This window comes from Strigops habroptila, chromosome 7 (genome assembly GCF_004027225.2).
Source record: "Strigops habroptila isolate Jane chromosome 7, bStrHab1.2.pri, whole genome shotgun sequence".
NCBI classification, from domain to species: domain Eukaryota; kingdom Metazoa; phylum Chordata; class Aves; order Psittaciformes; family Psittacidae; genus Strigops; species Strigops habroptila.
In genome coordinates this window covers 17,067,005-17,073,369 of record NC_044283.2, presented here as the reverse complement: position 1 = coordinate 17,073,369, position 6,365 = coordinate 17,067,005, and positions in this window count along the sequence as shown.

Sequence of the window (6,365 nt, the reverse complement as noted above, 5' to 3'; positions counted from 1 at the left end):
ATCAATGAAAGCAGAGGCAAACCATGAGCTAAAATGTGTTTTTTTCAAGCTTTTCATGTCCCTTTATGTGTGAAAATCTGCCTCAGACATATTATGTTTGCAAATTATGGGATTCATAATATTTCTGGAATCACTGTAGGAAAATGGGCAATGAGAGGCAGGAACCTGAGTGAACAATCTTTCGCCTTTATTGCATGATGTGGAGACTTTCCTACAGAGGTTAGGGAAAGGATTCTGCATGCCCTTCTGCTTTCTCCCTAGCCTGGTAAGGCCCTGGGGACAAGGATTACCAGAAATTTATTCTTACCACAAAGGTATTTATGGAAAATCCTCCTTCAGCTTTCCCCTGTCAGGATTTCCACCAAAGCATGGCAATAGTCAGTGGAGAGGTGGTATTACCACCACCCAGTTTATCGATGAGCATGTTTTCTTTATTCCCCTGTTCATTCCTATCCACTGGCTTCCAATGGTCAGACTGTGTTGGTGAGGAGGAGTTATTCTGTAGGCTCCCAAATGCATGAGTCATCAAAAGGTCTTGGTGGAGCATTTATTATCTGTTTAGCATTTATTCTCAACTTATCCTCAACAAAATAGGATTTGCATGCCTTGAGTTCCACATACTACAATAATCATGATGAACACTGTTATAATCTGTGATTAATCTAAAAATAAAATCAGGTTTGTTGAACAATTTATATTTCCCATAAATACATGTTAATTGACATTAATTGTTCTCCTTTATGTCCTTAACAGTGAAAGTTTTACACTTTTTCATCATTGAGGATTAATGTCCTAGGCTTATAAATGTCCTATTCCTCATACTTGTCATTTCTGAATATTGGCACAATACAAACTGTCCTTCAGCATTCTGGATTTTTCTATCATCTCTGAGATTTATTACAAATCAACACTATCAAGCCAGAGATGTCATCAGCTAGCTCTTTTGTATGCAACTCTCCCAGCTTGATGATTTCAAATATTTATCGCCACTGATGTTTTTTAACTTTTTTTTTAGTTATTAATAGACAGTATCTATTTAAACAACACAAATTTTAATTGTTTCTAAATGTAGGAGCATACCAAAACTTTTCAGCTTTTTTATTTCTTAAAACATCTTAATCTTCTCCACTTAGTGAATGACCTCTCTTTCCTGTCTTCTGTTGTTCTAATGAACTTAATATATATTCTTAATACATAAATCTTGGCACAGAATATTTCATTTCACTATCAATAATCTACAGTTCAAAACATCTATTTCATTGGTTGAAATGTGATTCTGCTTTTAACATTTTTTATATACTGTGCTTACCGTTTGACTTCTGCTTTAATTTCACCACTGTACAAATATTAGGCATGCAGCCAAGTTGTACCCGTTCTCATTTTCAGAATCATATTTTGAAACATCAAGTAAGCTCTTTTTGAAGCATTCTTAATTTTATTCACACGGTCTTTTGTCTTCTAACCACTGTCATATTTCTTATTGACAGCTTGTTTTCTGGTCTGGTTAGACACTAGTAGGACAGTATATACTAATGGGTTAACATCTCTAAAAATGAATAACACATTATGTAAACAAATTTAGAAGGGAAATGATTGATATGATGCATAAAGGAAAGTCACAGAGATGTGAAGGAAGGCAGTATCACCTGTCAGTCTTGGCAATTATAATTCCCTAGTCTAAGTCAAACTTCATGTATTATTTGAATAAATCTTTTTCTGTATGGATATCCTAAATTTTTTCTGCCCAAGGCAAACAACTCAATAAGTGCTGGAACTGGTCCATCTCTAGCATTCTGGAGCTGCTACTCCACAGTAGATTATAAACTTCTGAGTGTTACAACATGAGGTGAAAAGCAGCACATCCTATGTGGCACAATTACATCAAAATAAATGTGGATCGGCTGTAGTGGTTATATGCTCTCCAAGCTGTTCAAAACTTAAAATGTTCTATGGTAGGGAGCCTGTATTTTTCTTTTATATTCTTAATCTATTTTCCTGATCCTTAAAAGCACACAGAAACTATGCAATTCATAAAGGCATGTGTGTACGTAGTCTTACAGATTTGTTGGAGTGCTTCTACAAGATGTCAAATTTGTAAATTACAATATCTCATTCTTGCAGATATTTGTGAGGATATTTAGCTTTAAACAAAGTAAATAAACACACTAAACATAATGGGAGTCATTACTAATTTTATTCGCTCTTTGCATATTGAGACATGTAATTCAATATTTTTTCATAAAAGTATTACTGCTAATAAAGTTTTCTTTTATATTAGCCTTTCACATCTAAGCATTAGTTAATAACTCTTTCCAATCTCTCTGACTGGCTAGGACACCTTTCAGAGAGATGTGGCCTCAGAAATGCACACAATTGTCTTTTCTTGGCTAGAAACATGACAAAATGTTGACAGGAATTAATCTGGAAATGTTCAACAAAGTGTACCTGAAGATTCAGGAGGGTGCAGGTATTCAACATGAAAAAACAATACCTGGGCTGCAACCAGCACATCAGCTCTTTCTGTAGCTCTTCAGACTGTTGCCTTAGATCTCTCATCCTAAGACAATCAGAGGTGATAGGATTGCCCAGAATGAGAAAAATACCTGATAGTTCTCATTATTAGGCAAAATGGAGTCATTTATTCCATGAGGATGGAAAGAATCTTCTCCAGACTGATTCAAGAAAGCAGGAACTCCCAGAGTCTAAAACCAATTTTGAATCCATTTTCTATGTAATGTGTGTTATACCCAAAAATAAAGTTACAAAATACTGCAGGCTTCAATGAAGGGGGAAAAAAAAAAAAAAGAAATTTCTCGTTTTCTGCTAAAGTCCATTTTAGGGTGATTTAAGCGACATTATTCTTATGGTAATCTAAAAAGATTTGGAGATGGAAAGATCCCAATAGCAAAAGAAACCAATGTTACACATGAGTTGGTAGTCTACCTCACACTTTCAAAAACATTTCTAGTAATTTATTGACGATCTTGAAAAAATGAAGCTATCGTAAAGCCCAACAGAGGAAACTTTCATTTTAATTTAATTCAGTTAATTTAAAAACAAGCAAAAAAGAGTGTAAAACAGTCCCAAGACTAAGTGATATAGGCATATATTCCACACTTCTGATCCTGGATATTAGCTGAAAATAAAAAGGGAATTCATGCCTGCTAGTATAATCAGGAAGATAAAATATTAACTCAGGGTTTCTTGATAGTGCAAACCCAAAGTCTGAGATAATTCTTACTATTTAAATTGATAACGCATACAAAATAGGAAGCTTAAGGGCTCCCTATGGAATGCCTAAATAAGCCTTTAATAACCTGTAAGTTAATAAAATTATTACAGTTACAGTAATTCACTCTGCTTTGAATGGGCTCTCCCTAAGGCTAGTAACAAAATTGTTTCTGAAATGTTCTCTCCCCTGACACAGAGGTATATGGAAAGGCTCAGGGACACCAACATAGCAGTCTACAAACCAGGAACCTGCTGGCAAGTTCATATTTTGCACAATTAAATTTCTAATCCAACTACCAGATCCTTGGCTGATGTCAATCAAGACAGTCCTGCAGATACTTGTGAAGGGAGTATCCCACTCTCAGTGCCCAAGCACTGGTGGGGATCTCCAGCAGTGGTCCCAGGGCAAAAGTGTGCTTCAGGAATTCCAGACTTTCAGGGCTGTTTAACATTTTAGTTTGAGAAGGAAAGTTTTGTCTCAAAATATCTACTTTTCTAGTGAAAAAGACACTGATTTTCCAAGATTTTTATTTTCTGTGTTAATGCAGATGCTCATCCAGCCTTTCTCACTTCTCTGCAAATGAACTTGAAGTTGAGACTTGAAGTTAATCTGCATAGTTCCAATCAACACAGAGAACTTCCTCTCTTGGTTATGCATGTCCATACCTCAGCTAAGATATCCATATTATAAGGTATCCATACCCTGAGCTTGAGTGAGTGGTGAGAGAGAAAGAAGAGGAACCTAAACCTTGAACTTCACCTATCACTAGCCACTGTTGATCTGGAGATGAAGGTGCCTATGTTTCCTCCATGAAATCTTTCTTATTCTGTACAACACTGGTTTGAAAATAACACTCAAATCCCTCAAACTACTTCCGTATTGAAAAGCTTCACAACAAAATGAACGCATATAGCATATGAACAGATGTAAACACACATTTATAAATGTTAGTGAAACGCTAATTCATCTGGCAAATGCACTTTTCACTGTAATACACCTTTTCTTACAAAAAGTCTGGAGGACTCTTCCTTTTCGTTTCAGATCAATTATATGGAACATAATCTTTGCCATGTCATCCAAATTTGAAAATATTAATAAGGCTTTTTAAAGAGTTTAACTAATACTATGTTACTTTTAACAAAGACAGGATCTAAGGGATTATATATATTCATGGGTATTTATAAGATAACATTTAATATTCTTTGTAAAAGACATTTTCACTAGGTAGAATGTACATGGAAACTTCAGTATCCTACAATGAAAATATTTTTCTCTTTATGGGAATACAGCAATTTTGCTATTTCGCCAATGGGATTTGAATTAGTTTAGCAAAATGTAGTTTACCCACAACAGCTGCAGCCTGCACCTGTGCAGTATTTCAGAAAATCATTAGGAATTGCATATTACTTTTTCATTGCTATGTTGTGGGGGAAACAAATGGGCAGAAAGTGGTTACTGAGATCTAATAAAAAAGAAACTAATGCAATATTGGTTTGAAGACGTATTTATTTTTGAGGTGTGTAACTAAATGTACAAAAGAATGAAGTTTAAGGCAAACAAATGTCATATTTTTACAATGTCTTCTGAATTGAAACAGCAACTAAGCTGGATATAGAATGTTTGATGTTTCTAATTTCTTTCAGAGTGAAGTTGCAACCTTCCCCCACCCCCTTTTTTTTTTTTTTTTTGGAATCAGTGACTTTCCTTCATTCCAGATTTTAAAGGTATGGACATAGAGAAGCTTAATGGCCTCATGTGTGGTGCTTCTGTCAGTGAATGAATTAAACTCCTATGAGCTAAAAAACAGACAGAGAAGGGTGCTGCAAGAGATTCAAAGCTGACTTTTGCTAGATGCTGATCTCCCCAACCTGCACTCAATTCAGGTGAGCTACAAGTACCCACTGCACTGAGGAAAGTGCATCTTACATTTTAATATCTCCAGTCTAGTAATCCAACTCTGGGCTGAGAGGCGAGGGCTGCCTAAGCATGAACCACAACAGGTCAGAAAGCACAGGGTGCACATTGTTGCTATTGGACAAGGACAAGAAGCAAACAAAGCCACTCCACGCAACATCACCAGAAACAAATCCATGTCTCTTCTCTAACATGTTTTGTTAGTGACAATGATGTCAAATGGAACAAGACATGCCTTCGAAATCCAGCTCTTTTCCTGAATTCCCAATCTCTCTTTTGGTGACAAAAACATGAGCCAATGGCCACAAATTTCTAAGACTATCTTCTAACAGCATTTGCAGCATTTTAGCATTTGTTAAAGACAGAAAATAAAAATAAAGTCAATATACTTACTTTCACCTATTTTTTAAAGAGGTCTATGGCAAGTTGCCCAGAAAATAAATGTAAGTGCATCCAGTTAAAAAAAAAATAAATAAAAAAAATACAGAATTTCTTCCCACTAAATGCAGATACAGTAACAATCTTGTTACAAAAAAAAAAAAAAACCCCCGCCAAAAAAACCACTTAAAATAAACCAGAAAAAGAATGAATGCTATTAAAGACTATCTCTAGGCTTGACAAGTTAATGAGGGTTAGATTATGAGAGTATTATTGTTTTAGCAGAGTATTATATTCCACTCAGATTCTCTTCCTGACTTCATAGACAAAACTTGCTCAGAAATCTGTGCCAACTATTTCATTAGGTTAATGGGACCCTGACACGTGAAACAAGGCAATGGAGTCCTGTTGACCTACCACATGGGAAAGAGATACTGTAGCTACAAATTCAGAAGGGACACTAGGCAGTTTTGTTGTTGTGGGTTTTTTTCTTCTTTTGAAATAAGAGAATGAGGTAAAGTAATTAAAATTCTCTCTAATAAAGTGAACATCAATTAATTGATTGTTGTACTCCAGCTATGTTCACCATTGTACGCAAGTGAAGTAGACTTTTTTCCCCTCTAATTTTCATTTATCTTTAAAAAAGTTAGAATACTGTCTAGAAGAACAAACAGCTGAGAAAGTCTCCTAAAGACACTAGTTTCACCAGCACATTGTTGAGGATCTGAAAATAGGTACGTCCATTTTCCTTTCTCTTACCTTAAAAAAACAAATATAATGCTTTCGAGCCCAGGCACACAAACAGTACACCTAAAACCTGCTAATTTGATTACCTTCCAGA